This window comes from Pinus tabuliformis, chromosome 4_2 (assembly GCF_031772625.1).
Source record: "Pinus tabuliformis cultivar Carrire ecotype Pingquan chromosome 4_2, CPIR1, whole genome shotgun sequence".
Taxonomy (NCBI): Eukaryota; Viridiplantae; Streptophyta; class Pinopsida; order Pinales; family Pinaceae; genus Pinus; species Pinus tabuliformis.
The window spans coordinates 918,737,952-918,755,545 of NC_142304.1; positions in this window are offsets into that span (position 1 = coordinate 918,737,952).

A 17,594-nucleotide genomic window follows, 5' to 3' on the forward strand; every position below is an offset into this window, starting at 1 on the left:
GGGAATCTTGATGATGCTAGATGAGTTGCAACTTGCAGGCTAAGGACTGGATTGGAATCTGCAAAAGGTTGAAGGCCACTTGGGCCTCCCTCCAGATCCACGCTGCTCACAGGGAGCAATAAAGGACCCATTGTTGTCGAAGAATTAGATTCTCCTCAAGCGGGTTGATGCACTTTGTTCACTATATTGTTGGTTATTTTTATCTTAGCTTTTTTAGTATTTTAGGTGTATTAGTTTTAATAGATCATATGCCTTGTGGTTTTTATGTTGTAATTTTGAACTCTTAAAATAGAGTTAATTTTTGGATGCTCAAAAAGCTTTGGTTTTGTCAATGGTTTGGTTTCCTATTGGTGAACTAAGGCAAACTAGTTTGTATGTTTTATTCTACTTTTAATAAAATGAACCTCTTTACAAAAAAAACGTGTATCCTAAAGATTATAAGATTTACCTTAAAATAAAAGAAATATTCAAGAGTCTTTTTCAAACAATATAACCCAAAGAAGAAAAAATAAAAAAACATGTATCCATAAATAAATAAAACATATGATTAATGCTTCAAAACATGTATTTCCTTAGAGAAAGTCAAATTCAAATGAGTAAGTAGTAGAGTTTATATTTGAATCATTCTCTATCCAAATGATCATTGATAAGATATGTTTCCAATTTAAATAAATAAGTGTTAAAGTTTATATTTGACTCATTACCTATTCAAATGATCATTGATAAGATATGTCTCTTAACCTTCACTGTTTTCAGATCACAAATTCTAGATAACAGTAATTTATAAAATATTAACTTTAACTATTTTTAAATCACAAATTTTAGTTAATATTAATTCATAAAATATTTATATTTACATTGAACATTTTTTTTAATAAATATTTAATTATTTAAAATTTTAAAATTTTAAAATTTAATTCATTTAATAATAAATTATATTAAAATCTATTAAATAATAATAATAATAATATATTACATCATTCTTTATATTCCAAACCTAATTCAAAAACCTATTATTATGATAACAATGGTAAATCAAAACTAAAAAAGATAAATTTTATATATAATTACAAGCTAAATAATCACATAAAACAAACATAACTCAAACCTAATTCAAAAACCTATTATTATGATAACAATGGTAAATCAAAACTAAAAAAGATAAATTTTATATATAATTACAAGCTAAATAATCACATAAAACAAACATAACTCTACATGTTTAAAAGAAATGTTGTTATTGCATTCCAACTTAACTTTTAAAATTATGGTTTTTATTTTATAAATATTTTATAAATCATCTTTCTTTCCTAAATATATATATTAAAATGTTTATAATAATATTTTATATTTTATAATTATTATAATATAAATAATAATAGTAAATATTTTGTTAGAACGTAAATAAATTATTAATAAAATGCATCGTTAACATATTGAGATAAACGCCTTATTATTATACACTTAAACATTATAGAAATCAAATCGAAATCTCACTCTATTATAAATATTATAGTCAACTCATCTTTTAACACATATTTTTTCAATTAAATAGTTACGAAAAGGGGAATTTACTGACATTAATTATTTCATGTGTATTTCTTTTAATTAATTTAAATTATTGACCATCTCATAATCCCACGTGGATGTTAAGTTGCTATGAAGGAGGGAACTTACCTAATCCCCACGTGGATGTTAAGTTGCTATGAAGGAGGGGACTTACCGACTTAGGTTATTTTAAAATTGCCAAGTGTCGTTTCAGAGGGGAAACCAAAAACTAGTCGTGATTTCATTAAAAGTAAATGGTGTGATGTTAGTCGTGATTTCATTAAAAGTAAATGGCGTGATCAAGCTGAAGAGAAGTCAAGCTATTGTTTTCTAGGAATAGAAAGTTCGAGTTAATGTTGTCTAAGAATTAGTGAGCCATATTATTATTATGGTACATTGTTATCGCTTGAAGTAAGATTAATTACATTATAGGTAAAAAAACTTAAATACTTGGAGAGAAATGGAATTGAATTATGTGTATAGTATTTAAATAAGCAAATTATTTATTTATATTTTATTAAGGAGATAATAAATGTAAATTATAGTTTTTTTTAGTAAGTTTGGTAGAATTTTTTATTATTTTTTAAAAATAAGTAGGAGAAACATAATTAGTGTCTAAGGTTAGATGGTCTCAATCTACCCATAGAGAAATTGTTGGAATAAAGAATTACTTAAAGGGGGAGGAGAAACATAATTAGTGTCTAATGTTAGATGCTCTCAACCTACCCATAGAGAAATTGTTGGAATAAAGAATTACTGAGAGGGGGTGAATTAGTAATAGTGAAGTTCTTTCAATTTTAAGTATAAGTCTTTAACTCTTTTCGCTATGGTTAGTTACTTGTAAAAGCTTTTATACACAATACAGATGATCAACAAGATAAGGCATTCACATGTACATAAAATCCATCACATGAGTAACACACACATTTTGACACATGTATTTTTACGTGGAAACCCAAAAGGAAAAAACCACCAATTTGTTTGTTATTATGATGTAAATTAAGCACCTACTTAATTACATCAACTGTTTGTGAGCACCCACTCACAGGAGGCACCAACCCCCTTACTATAGCAAGCACCGACTTGCCAAGAGGCACCAACCTCTTATGTATGCAAGCCACCACCTCCTCTAGTCATCGTTCTACCTTTCATGTAATTTTCAAACTGAAAACAAGGGCAATTACATATACAGAGAAATACCAATCTGGTTCACTACAGTATCATACTTTTGCTCTAGGTCCTCTACTATTCCACAGGCTCTCTCGACCCCACACAGCAACACCTTATCCTCTACTCACAACCACATATACTCTTCTCTCAACCTATAGGCTTTCTACATCACTCTGCTTCATTTCAACCCTTGGGTCAGTTGCTCAACTTTCGCACACTCTGCTCCACTCTCTTCAGCAAATACACATCAATATTGTATTCCCCGATTGCTCAATGGCAATCCTTAGTTTTGTTCCTCTACTACAATGAGCTCAATGTTGTCTATGTCGTTATCCACTCTGCCCGAGGGTGTACTCTTGCATGACACCCCATTTTGTTGTTGCGTCTCATTTCTCGAATACAACCGCTGCATTAAAACATGATAATGGGCTTCATTTACTTCACCAGCTCACTATGTGATTTTCCATGCTAAGAATTTAATCTCAATCCACTTACACACCCCAATGAGACTACCCATGCTTATTCATGGCTCATAGAGCTTGATTATACTTCTGCATGGATTCTTTGTTCTTCATATATTTCTATAAGACGTGCACGAGAGATCAATGATGGTTTTCTTACAACATCGAGAAAAGCTCGATAGTTCTTCTCTAAGAATCGTGGTCCTCGTTGCCTTGACCCAACAATCACTACAGTCACCATTAACTTCATCAACCAACTCCTCTGTACGCATTTATTCAGTTGCTAACCCATCCAACCTTCAATACTCCTTTGTGTTGAACTATCAAAGCCCTTTTATTTCATAACTTTTATTAAAAGAGACATTACAAAATCACAATATTATGATTGGACTTTAGTCCCTTCTACATAGCCTCTCTTGTTCTTCCACCATGGGACCGGGAGTTGTGACTGACGGCTTCATATACCACTATAGTGTTATATCAGAGCCCCTGTAAATTGTAATTTTTATTGAAATGACCTAATGAAATCGCAAATCCCCGATTGGCTTTTAGCTCCTTCTGCTTAGCACTTTATCGCATTTCCTCCATAGGACTGGGTGTCATGACCGATGGCATAACATTCAGGTGATAAGGTCTTTAGGCTCTTACCGGGGGCCTATCTCCCTGTGTTATATCTCTCGCCCTTGGTCCTTTGGATCTCCCTCGACCATGTGCCACTAAACATTGGAAGCTCCCTCCATCGTAACTTTTTCAAACTTATTTTATAATTGAGTTATGATGTCTCCTTCCTCTAAAATACTCCATAACACTTGGGTGCTTGGTCTTCTCTATGCCCTTGGTTCTTTGGGTCCTCATGACCGAGTGCCACTCCACATCGAATCAGAACTTTCCCATAAAATAATTAGACAGGAGTTACGAAAACTCCAACCTTTGAAATTCTGACCTCCGAGATGATGTCATGTTGATGTCATCAACTCCACGTGGTGCCTCCTTAGTGGTGACACATATCACATGGATTTGCCCCATTAGACCACCCAAAATGTTGAATCTAACTTCCATGTGTCCTTCGTACTACCACTTCATGCTGATGTCGTCTTCCTCATCAGCTTCTAAGGGCCAATCACCTACTGCCATGTGTCCTATTGGAGGAGAGAGAAAGGGGTCCCTTGGTCCATAGTTTTTCAACGAATTCCTTTGTAATTCTTATTTCCTTGCAACCTCGGTGCTTTCAAAGAATTCATTTATAAGGACTTACGAAACTCCGAGGTTCCGATGGTCTCGCCCTTCCAAGGTTCCAGCCTGCTCCGACCCTCCGAAATTCTGACCTCGAATATTTGGCCCTGCTTCCTTGTTCTCGAATCATAACTTTCTTAAGAAGGAATTTCATTAAGGTTACAAAGTTTTGAGGTCCTAATATGCCACCTTGCTCCAATATTTCAGCCTACTTAGGACTTCAAGATCCTGACTTTGGCAGTCCATGAATTTTGATCCAAGAGGTCATTTGCAGATTTCCACACACTGTTGGAAAACTCTTTTAGAGCACTTTTTAGTGGAAAGGGTCTAATGTAGGCTTTGAGCCCATTTTCTACCTGAGAAATGGCTGAAAAATATTTGTTGTTCTTTGCACTGTGGCCCTTCTCTTATGTCTAGAATCCTGGACTCCCAACCACCATAGTCATCATTTTATGCCTTCTCCAATAAGCATGCTACTATTGTGATTCTCTACCAGAGATTGGAGCAACCATAGGACTCCTCGTAAGCATCTACTGCCACAAACCTCCATGTTTATCTTGTTGACATCAAAGCCAACACATTTGCAACCACTAGCCATTTGGACAATGTCAACTATCCAACAGAAAACATGTATGTTGACCTTCTATTGCATTATAAGCTAACCAAAATCTAAATAGTTTGAAGTTGTCCAACCATGCAAGGATAACCCGAGAGTGTTTATCACCCCTATTGACTAGAAACCTATACCAAATATGCCAATATATGTCTATATATATATATATATATATAAACATCATATTCAGTAAGAAACAAACTAATCATTTGAAAAATTCTACAGGTGTTGGGTCTTTGGCACTGGAACCTAATAGCTCAGTCTAAGGCAAGAAAGGAATATGCTTCTCTATGAGGGCCAAACAAGTATTTTGTTCTTGGATATGATGGTCGATGAGTTGGAATTCCTCATGAATAGCTTGAATTTATTTTATAGGACCTGAAATGCCCATAGTCCTCATCATTAAAGCCTTCATAAAAATGGTTTTCATAATCCAATATGTAAAAAGATATTATTGGTACTGAAAATGGCAGCCACAGGTATGGCCTGGGTCTAGAGCTATGTCTCCCAATTCTTCTACAAGATCCTAGTCACTAATAGTGTTGTGATTAACAATATCAGCTTCCCACTGCTCAACTATTTGGAGGGTCCATGGGTGGGTTATTGTCCTGTATGCTCTAGCTGTAGCCTAGGTAGACTAAGAAGCAGAGTATCGTGGCGTCGTAGAAGCTAGTAAGGAAGCCTTGTGGCTTCGTCAGATCCTGTCATAGTTTGGCTTTCAACAGCAACATCCGACTACACTTTGGTGTGATAATCAAAGTGCCTTTCAACTATGCAAAGATCCAGTCCAACATCATCGCAACAAACACATTAAACTACACATGCACTTCATCAAAAACACATTCATGACCATGTTCTTGAAGCGCAATATTGTTCAACAAATGATTAAGTTGCAGACATCTTTACAAAGGCTCTCACAGAGACAAAGTTTACTAAACTTCGATTTATGGTTAGAGTTCAGGAAGTTGTCACTAAGGGGGGATAGGCTCTAATGCCTCCTTCCTTCTCCTATTGTGTCATATTTGTACATCCTTCAATCCTATACCAAGTTGTTCTTAAGGGGGGATGTTAGGATATTTCAACACATAGGAAATAGTTAAGTATAACTTGGTCTAGTGTAGAGTTAGGTAAAGTGTGTTTCTTTACTATGTGCTTTTGTAACTTATAATCCGACGGTCACGATATGTTCTAGACATCAAGTGATCTGATGATTCATTCTATCCTCGGTATTACCGACACTTGATCCGTGGCTTAACATTTGATTAGTCCATGATCTATATTTAAAGAGCATGGAGGGTCATTTGTAGGGTGACCGTTCGTGAGAGAAGCTTATGTAAATTTTCTTTCTTTTATTAATAAATTGCTTGAAGTGGTCGCGTTGGCTCCAGCCGTGGACTGTTTCCCTCTTTGAGGGTTTTAACCACATCAAGAATACTGGTGTATTGATCTGTGCTCTGTTTGTGAGCGGTGTCCTTTGGTGTTATATTAGAGGAACTTACCCTATAAATTCCTACACAGTCCCATGAGTTGTTGAAGCACACATTCTCCCACCCCCACGACCGCAAACCTCTCCCCCTTCTTGCAGGAGGAGTGCAGCCCTGATGCATTGTTGAGCGATCCATGCTACACAGTAAGTTAAGATAGGCCCTAGATGTGGAAATCTGAATTGCTATTATCATTTTATCAACTATTGAGAGATGATCTGGAGGTCACCCACAGAAGACATGATCACACCTTAGATAACTTAAGGAACTTGCATGGGCTACAAGAGCATAAACATCCATTAAACCATATCCGAAGGAAAATTTTCCCTTTTTCATCATGGAAATGAGAATGAACCCCATCCCAAGACGCATGAGGATTCTTAAAAAGAAGGTTTTTAAATTCCTCGTGTCAACAATTCAGTGCATTCATTGACTCGATAGGAACCCATTTACCAAAGGATTGCATAAATCTAGAAATATTAGTAGAAGAATATGACTGGCCATCAATTGAAATATGAGGAATGTCCACCTCCCTAGTTAACCAAGTTTCCAGGTTAGCTGAATTACTAACATTCCCCAGGGGTTTGTGGTTATGGAGGTTCCTAACTTTCAATATACAACTGGGAGGGTAAGTTTTGTCCCAACCCTTCCATAAGGGTCCATAAGGAGCATAATTCTACAAAACAGAGACCAGATCGACCAATCCAAGCCATACACAGAACATAGAATTAGCAATGAACATTGGGCTCATGGGGTGACTGATTTTCACATACCAGAATGAACTAAGAAGGAAATATGACGACTCCAAAATTGCTACTAGAGTTGAAGCTTTACTTCCTCTGCCAAGAGCTGCCCTAGAGAGGTACCACCATGAACCTGTCAAACCAACGAATTTTCATGTTGCAACAGGTTCAAGCGGACTGAATTCCCAATACATCAGGTCCTTTATCACAATATATTTTAATTGCCCTATTGTTCCTTGCATGCTTAATCCCATGTGGGTGTGGCCACACCACTGCCCTTGGTGTACACTGATTAATTGCATGGTGGTTATGTGAATCCCACCATGCCTCTCCTCTCTTCACTCACCCCAATTGGGGAGTAAATTATAAATTATTAAAAAAAAGTAGGTTTTTGTTTGTTTGTTTGTTTGTTTGTCTAAGTAATTTTCTATGTTTTAGTTTGAGCCATTTAGGTTGCTCCATTATAGTATTTTAGGAAATTTTCAAGGCTTTTAGGCTTAAAAGACACTCCATTATTGAGGTGTGAAATTGTTATCAAAGATCCTTGGATTGACAAGAAAGTCTTTATTGAACCTATTAAAAATCAACATTTTTTTAAGGTGCACAACAATTAGCATGGCAATGACTGCCTATCCTAGAAGAAAATAAAGTAGAGCCAATGCAAAAATCAATCAAACACCACCCCCCTAATCTCGAGACAAGTCAAGCTACTGCCCGATACAAAAGAGAGACTAAAACACCAAGATTCGACAAAACTAGTGGGTGAAGTACAAACAACTAGACTAGATGTGAAATACATGCCAAGAAGAAACATAAAAAGCCCACCTCTATTGATTAAATCCATCCCATTGTACATTAACTCACTCTACCAACCAAATATAAAGGAAAGAATGGAGAGTATGGTGAAAAGGAATATTATGAAGGCTTGTATCATCCACATTAATTTATAATGTCATTTGTCCTTTTGGTCAACTTGCATGCTAATTTTAAAGCTTGGATTAATAATTTTCATGGGAAGTAGGCTAGGGAAAGAGCCCCCCATTTTGACTTAACATTGTTGGTTACAATAACACATTTGTATTTGCCTTGGTGCTTTCCAAAGTGTTTAAGAATTTAGTTATCTAAGATAAATCAATAGAGTAGGATTTTCATGGGATTCTTTGAATTCAAAGTATCAATTTGAACAGGTTTTTATGCATGATCTGGGGATCAAAAATTAGGCTAAAAATGAAAGTACTTGGAATATCCTTCAACCAGTGTCAAGTCGTAGTGTTCATCATCCTAATTCCAACAACGCTTGAATCGCCTCAATCTGACGTTGTATGAAGAAGTTATGACGTTCTGAAGTTTTTGACCAACAATTTTTTTTTGCACATAGGCTAACTGGGTAGTTCATACTGCTAATGTCATGATGACGTTAGAATGCCAACTGGGCATATGGAGGGCCAATCAGATCTTGCCAAGTGTCGAACCCTACAAGGATTTGTTGGCATCATTTTATTGGTCGAAGTTGTTTTGGTGGCCCAATAGGAGGTCGCCACGTGGTGCCTCCCCATTGGGAAAAATATTTGTGTATAGGCTCGGAGGCCTTGGCGGGGTTTGACCGCTAAACCTACTGTGTACAAACTCCGCACTCTACTGGTGGACCACAAGATGGTTCTTAACATACCAAGTGGTCGATTTATATTTAAATTCTATGTGTTTTTGCATTGGAGGAGAGGGGTATGGCGTTAGCCTTGGCCCTTGGTCATAACACCATGCACAAGACCTAGCAGAAGGCTCAGCGAAGGGGGCGGGGACTAGCCCTAGCCCCTGGCTACGTCACTTACCACACGACCCTAGTGGAGGTTATGTCGAGGGTGCTACTGGAAAGGGGGCGGGGATTCAACCCCAACCTCTATGTTATGGAACTCTACGTAATCGAAGGAGAGAAGGAAGGGAGCTGGCCCGACAGGGGCGGGCAGTTTCCCCCGCTCACCTGGCCATGTCACCACAATGTGACCACAGTCCGACAAAAGAGGAGCTAGTGTCGGCGGGGGCAAACCGTTGGCCCCAACCCTCGACCTTATGGGCGCTCCATGTGGCCCTGTTTTTGCGCATAGGCATTATTGGGAAATTTAATGAGGCAACAAAATGCGCCTTTTGTGAGCGAAATTGTCACTCATTGAACAGTGAAAAGGGTGAAAATGTCACATAGTTTTCAAGTTTGGCCAAATTGTAGGACATATAAGAGAGCTTGGCTTGGAGAAGCATAACTTGCTCAATTTTTAACCTTTTTGAGCTCAAGAAGAGCCTATATGGGGGTTTTTGAGCATCCTAAACTCATTGACAACCTCAATTTTCTGATTGATCACTTTATGAAGTTATTTTTGTAGGATCAAGTCTTTTAGTGCCAGAGACAATCAATGTTTTGAAGCAGTTTGAAGGCATTTTGAGCATGGAGAGAACCTAGTCAGGGGTTTTCCAGCCTTCTAATTTCATCTGCAACAATTGTTACTTCTGTAGTACAACTATTTTTATTCTTTTCTCATTATGTGTTCATGAGAGAAGCTATTTTCAGTACTTCAATGTGGAATTGTTGTATGTTTTTGTGCTTGGATTTCAGGTGGAGTACAAGGACCTGATGTATGAGTCCTTTTTATGTTGACATTTTCATGACTTGTTGTAGGGATTCATATTTTTGGAGTGAGAATTCTTTGTAGGAGAATTTTTATTCGTAGAAGAAATAATCCACTCAATTGTCAACCATTTGTATGTATTCATTTGCCACTGAAATCAATAGAGCGGTCTAGTTGTTAGAGCAGGCTCAGAGATGTAGCCCAGGAAGGGTGAACTCCATCATCAAATGCTAATGTCTTCTCTTCATGTTGGTCATTTTGAGTTGCATTTGAATGTGTTTCTTTTTAAAGTTCATGTGAAAACCAAACTCAACATTTTGAAGAGGTTGTGAAACTTGTTTATCTTTAAAGTTTTATTTACTTGTGAAGCATAAGAGGATGGTAAGTTTTTGGGAGGAGAAGTTCTCCTCCATTTTCATATCAACGCTCTAAGGAGGTGGACCTTCACATGTATTGAATGATAGTTGAAGTATCTTTAATGAATATAAAATTTTGAATTGCCATGGATTTAAGGATAGTTTACCCTTGATAAATAATACTAATAATCTAACTTTAAGATCACAACCAGGCCACACACTAAATTGTGAGACCCCTTGTTTTTGTGACAAAGAACCCTCCTCCACACAACAATTTAGCTACTAAAATATAAAAAAATTCACATAATACATCCTTCTAAATATAAAGCCAACACTTTTACCTTATTGCGCCAAGAGGCACTCTCCAACCTAGTATAGGAGAGACGTTGTAATGTAATGTTTAACATTTTGACTAAGTCAAATTACATTAAAAAAAGATTAATGTAATGTAATGCAAACATTTTCATTGGGTCATTTTTTTTAAATAACCTTATAAAAATAAAATAAAAATGGTCCATGGTATATACCCATAATATTCATGTCGAATATAACCCAATTAAAGGGGAATATTAAACCAGCCTAGATCCATCTTAAAGTTGAGAGGGACCAAATCTAATTTCAGTCTAAAAGAGGTTTGTGTATCAAGAGATTTGATCCCTCTCAACGCTTGGTAGATCTGAAGTTAAGATGGATCTAGGTTGGCTATTAATAAATTCATTGACTCCTTAAACATAAATCAATTCAGATAATAAATCATACACATATATATTAAAAATATATAATAATCGAGTAGTCTTTAAGTGCGACTTTTTGGAAAATTTTCCAGTTTATTTTCCGATCTAATTTGTCTAAAATCCGGTAGAGATTCATTGAAATCACAAGTTTGACAGGTGAACTCTTCACAATCGAAGTGCCTTGGGTTTCTTGGGGGTGTTGAATCCATTTATACAGTAAAAAAAACTGGTTTAAACAACACAAATAATGATTTAGCCACACAAATTTTCATCATATTCAGACCATAAATCCATCGAAAACTCCAAAAAGTCAAACTTAAAGACTACTCCTATAATAATTTCATTATTTAATTAATCGAAACAACCTTAAATTATATAAAATATTAACAATAAATGTGAAATTATTTGAAATATTTTATTTTTACTATTAATGATGATTCTCCAATAACAAGAAGATTATGAAGGTCGTAGGCTGTTTGTTTGACTTTTTGGAAGGTTTTTGGGTACTTTTTTCGTCAAAATTGCCCAAAATTCGTCACAAGTTTGAGTTGAGAACTATCCACAATTCTAGTGTTCCAAGAGTTTTTCAAGGTATTGAATTCATATATGTAGTCAAAAACCTAATTCAAACAATATTTATAAAAATGAAAAACTGATAAAAAATATCTCATCAAAATCTCAAAAAAAATATCACAGTTAAACAACGCCATGATCAAATTATCTCTCAACAAAAATAAGATAAATAAATAATAAAATAGGATAACTATCAAGTAAAAGTGGCTTGTGTAACAAGTCATTGCTCATATTTTCACAATGCATGTGAAATACAAATCTAGTAAAAGTAATGTTCATTTCTATTTTATTTATTTATTTTGTAACAAGTTATTGCTCAATTTTTATTTTTTAATTTTTTTTTCAATGAAACTGTTATGAGAATATCTAGTAGAACTCGTTTATATGGTCCTTTTCACAATTTTCACCAAGTAAAGCACGTCTTTGATGAAGCACGATATGTGCCTCTACCGCTTGACTCAACTCCTTTAATAAGTCATTGCTCATATTTTCACAATACATGTGAAATACAAATCCGATGAAAGTAATGCTTATTTTTATTTTATTTATTTATTTTGTAGGTTAAAGAAATTTTTGTTTTTAAGATTTGTTTCAATAAAAGTTTAGTTTCCTTTAGTTTTTAAAATTTGAAGTAATGCTTATTTCTATTTTATTTATTTATTTTGTAGGTTAAAGAAATTTTTGTTTGTAAGATTTGTTTCAATGAAAGTTTAGTTTCTTTTAGTTTTTAGAATTTGTTTGTGATAAAAGCAAATTTGTTTGTTGTTGTTTTTTTTTAAATGAAAGTAATTTTTGTGTATTATTTTTTTATTAAAATGAGTATGTTGTTGATATTTATATTTTAATATAGTATTTTTAAATAGGAAATGGTTAAATGTATTAAATTTTCAAATTTATCATTATTAAAAAATTGTTTAAGTAATTTTCCTCAAAATTGTAGTGTTGAATTAAAGAAATTGTTGTTTTTAGTGTACATATGGATTTCAAATACTCTTATTTTAATTAGATTGTACAAAATTATGATTTAAAATGTGCAATTTCATCTATATAAGAATGGTCATTTTCTAGTCAATTTTGCTTCCCATTATTTTGAGTGGTTGGAAACAAGCTAATTCATGGCATGTTTAAAATATAGCCCAACAAAAAACTTCTCAAATTTGTCTTTCTTACAAACTTTTTAAATGGATACGGCTTAATAAATTATTGCCAAGTTATTATCTCCCATATGTAAAGGAATGGTAACTACCTCCACTTGCACCTGATTCAGATTCGTCTCTACTCTACACTCAATTTGTAGCATCCTTTGATTGCTTCTGATCTGCATATGTTTCTTTATTAAAGCCACCTTTGACATGGAACAAATTCGATGCTTAAAAAAAAAACAAAAAATGTCACCTTGGTTTGCCAACATATTTAGAAAGCCCAACTTTACAAAGAGTAAATTCAAGTTTGTCATAGTTGAAATGCCCACTTGGATTTATCAACTTAATTTGTGAATCAACCATTTATCTTTACTTGATGACAATTTAATTTGATTAAATCAACCATTGTGTTTTACCTACCTAGGAGTTTGTTAACTGTGACTAATTATTGTCATGAGGATATGCCACTATCTAGAGGGAGATGTAGTCGTGTATGATAAAATATATCAATGGAATTAAGAACGATAATCACAAAATCCAAGAGTTGTTGTAAAGTGAACTGTTAACATGGAACGAAATTCCAACATACGTATATGTCATTATATTATATGTCACTATAGTAATATAGCTTGCAAGATTATATTCATAATATCCACATATCAATGACCCATTGTGCATAACATCAATTTGTCTATGATATTTGTATCAAAGTGAGGAAGGAAGCTATTATATCAACTCCATAATAGGAAATTGAGGAAGTATGTTATCATATAAATTCTGAAATATACAATTTAAAGGAAAAAATCTAGATTGTTGTTGAATATGGTGGTGCCAAAGGGAAATAATTTGAATGGTTGGGAGACATGTTTCACACTCTCCTTGCTCTGGTTAAATCCCCAATGTGATATTTAGCTCATTGTGATAAAGGCTAGAAAGATGGATACCCCTAAAGAGGGGAACCTTCGATAGATATGCCTTTGAACTTCTTTGTCCTTGTTAAGTTATAAGTTATTGATATATCTGACTTGCGAGCTATTGGATATATACTCTTGGGTTTTAGTGGTAGCCAATCAATTTGATCCTTGGCCTAAACCAAATCACTTTGATGAGTACCAATTTCCTATAGTTTGCAAAAACAAATATAGAATTTAATCTTCCATGTGACGCAAATTTTTGACATTATTATTATTAAAATTTACAAATTTTTTAATATAAATAATATCTCCTAAACCATATATTTTACAAAATTATAATACATCTGAAAAATTTTCACTATGTGTTGCCATGTATCAAACCTCACAACCATATGGACCACTACCTTTATAGGTGTCTCCATTTCCATAAATGTCATCATATATTGAACTTTATAAATCGGCATACACTAATCCTCACAATCATTATGGACCAAAATAAACCAATATTTTATATGGATAAAAACACCACATTAACTTTTACATTTAAAAACTATAATAAAATATACAATTATTGTGAATGCCAAATCAAATGGGTCCGCCCATTATAATATTAAAAACAAAATCATTTTAAAATAAAAGCAATCCTTTAAAATGTTTTGAATAAAAATAATGTATTTATAAATAACCATATCTTACTATTATTACATAGATTAAATTATTCATAATATATATATAATTGAAGGAAAAAACAAAACAAAAATAACTATTATATACATATGCCAGGTTAGCTTTTTAAAGTTTACTTACTATATTGAAAGTGAAATTGATTACGTTTATCACATTGTGATCTAGTAATTATCATGTGGTCAGGGAGATTATGAATGTTGAAACTAAAGTTTAACTAATCTTCTACCTAAACAATTAAAAACGAAATCGCAAATGTTTTACTAGGAAATCGCAAATGTTTTACTAGGGAAACATAAAATACTTTGATCTTGAGATTTATTATTATAAACAAACGCATTATTTTTCCAAAATAACAACGTTATTAAAATATTATAACGAGTTTGGAGTATGTTTTTAAAGTGATTTTGTTTGGTTAATAGTTTGTCTTTTTCAGACATAACAGGATAATCATCTAAGATTTAGAGATATGTGGCACGAGTGAAAGCTTGCCTCCTTACAAACCACCAATAAGTTATTCCAAGTGACATGATTTTCCTTGATTAAAAGTGATGAGTCAACCTGCATTCGTGCAGGCAGAAATAAAAATCTTACCATTAAATTTTTTAAAATATGAATCTAAAATAAAATCTTAATTATAAACTAGAATATTATAATAAAACAAAAAACTATTATAAATATTAATAAAAGTGAACCATGGACAAAATAAAATTAGGTTTACGCAGACGTGTTCCTGGTAAGGGAACTTAGGTTTTTTAAATTTAAAACATCAAATAAGGAGACCGGAAATGCAAGGCAGGGATTCGTAGCTGGACAAAGATTCTTCGGTTTTTGGGTAACATCTGCTTTTTCCATCAAAATGATTTGGATTTTGATTAATACAGGAAGTTGTAAAGTAGTTGCGATAGAAATTTGGTTGAAAGTGGGCCCACCTAGGATTAAACATTCGTTATTTCAGTGAAGTTGCTATGAAGGCCAGAACATACTTTCATTATTGACATGTCGAAGTCAATGATCACAAAAACCAAAACTAATAATTGTGACTTTGATATTTTTGAAAGGTGGAGGACGGGAACTCAAATTGACTTACAATGATGATGATGGGGTCAAGTAAAAAGCAAGTAAACTTAATCCTTTAAACATGAGAGGATTGGTGAGTGAAGATAGGGATGATAAAATGATACTCAAAAGAAATAAAATAATAAAATTGGAAATATTTTTATTTTATAATGATTTTTTAATGTGAATGTAAAAATATTTTATTATTTTTTTGTAATTTTGCCCATTTTTTATATAAATTATAAAATTATCTGTAGATATTGAAATAATTTGTTAAATTATAAGTCATATTTTTATATAATTAAATTATCAATAATAATAAAAACCTATTTAATTAACTTTTTATAATAATTACATTATAATTTACCCAATTATTTTATAATAACAAAAACCTACCAAATAACTTCTTATAACAATTATCAATAATGCCACCTAACTAACCTCTTATAACCATCATCTAACTAACCTCTTATAACCATCATCATTAATGCAGGGTAAGGTTTAATCCACCCAAATAACCTATTATAACCATCACCATTGATTCGCATGAAGTTTAACAAAATTTTAATAATTTTAGGGTAACATTAAACTTAAAAATGCTCACTCAACCACAACGTGAAGTACTTAATCTTTCTAAAATTTTGTGAGAAAAAATCATAAAAATAAGTTATGTATCACTTTACATATATTGTAATTGGAGCTTGAGTTTTGATTATATTTATGTTGGAATGTTTGTGAGAAAAAATCATAAAAATAAGTGATGTATCACTTTACATATATTCTAATGGGAGCTCGAGTTTTGCTTATATTTACGTTTGAATGTTTAATTTTTTTTATTATATTTTTATGAATAATAAAATAAAATAAAAGTTATAAATTAATTAGGTAGCTATGAAATATTATTGAGATTATTTTTATTAAAGTTTGAGGTATGAAGTCAATACAATAATAGTAGTAGGCACTAAGTCATTATAATAATATTTATCAAGGTATTATAAATTTTTATGAATTTGGGTGGAGAAGATAAAAGTTATTCCACCTTAACGCTTGAGATAACCCCAAATTGATTTTCAATTTTCGTAATTATAGTTAGAAAGTTTAAATTATTTAGAATGAAATTAAAGTCATAATCTTTTAATATTATCTTTAATAATTCTCATATATTTTCATGAATAAGTTTTCTTTAAAAAAAAAAACATACACACATAGATATACATATATATACACACACACACACACACACATATATATATATATATATATATTTGTTATTATTAAAATATTAAAGTCCTAATGGGTAGCCCAGTTGGTTGAAGCCCCTCTTGCCAAGTCTTTGGCCCTCTGTCATGAGGTGTGGGTTCAATTCTCCTTGGGTCCATCAGGGTTAGGCCTCATAGTTTGGGATGACTAGTGCCTCTTTGAGTGGGTGCACCACGGGTTATAAAGTTAAATTGCAATCGGAATAATAGTTGAATTTATGTATGGTAATAAGGTTGAATGTTATTAAAAAAGACATAACTTTATTGGAGGTAGCCTTAGCACCTCTTTGAGTGGGTGCACCATGGGTTATAAAGTTAAATTGCAATCGGAATAATAGTTGAATTTATGTATGGTATTAAGGTTGAATGTTAAAAAAAGACATAACTTTATTGGAGGTGAGGTAGCCTTAGCGATGACTACAACAAGGTATATTAACTTTCTTGTGAATACTATTTAAGTTGAAATAATCTTTTAGTCCTAAAATAAGACTTAAAATTACTATAAATTAACTAAGAGTTCACATTCTTCAATTATTAAAAAAAAAACCAAATTAATGAAAAAAACCTAAAAATCAATTCCAAGAATAAATATATATCCCTTATAAATCACTAATAAATTGTTTTGGATATAATTTTTTTTACATTTATTTATAAATAATAATAAATGACTCTCCTCGCTGTTAATTAATAAATTAATTATAATAATTCATAATATTAAAAAAAAAAAAAAATACTAAATATTCACTTAATAAAATAATAGTATAATACCCCACCAGAAAGATGAATAAATAAAACCATGACTCACAAGTAAAGATGGCATGCATCACAAGGTCTTCGTAAATTTTTTACAACCCACGTAACATAGATATATAACTTAAATATAGGGAATCCTCATCAGTACAAAAGGAAGATTGGTGGGTAGGCTCAAATGTGAAAAAAATTATTTATTTTCGCGAATTTACTTTTAGGTCTAAAAGTTGTAGATTTTTTTGCCACAATTTTG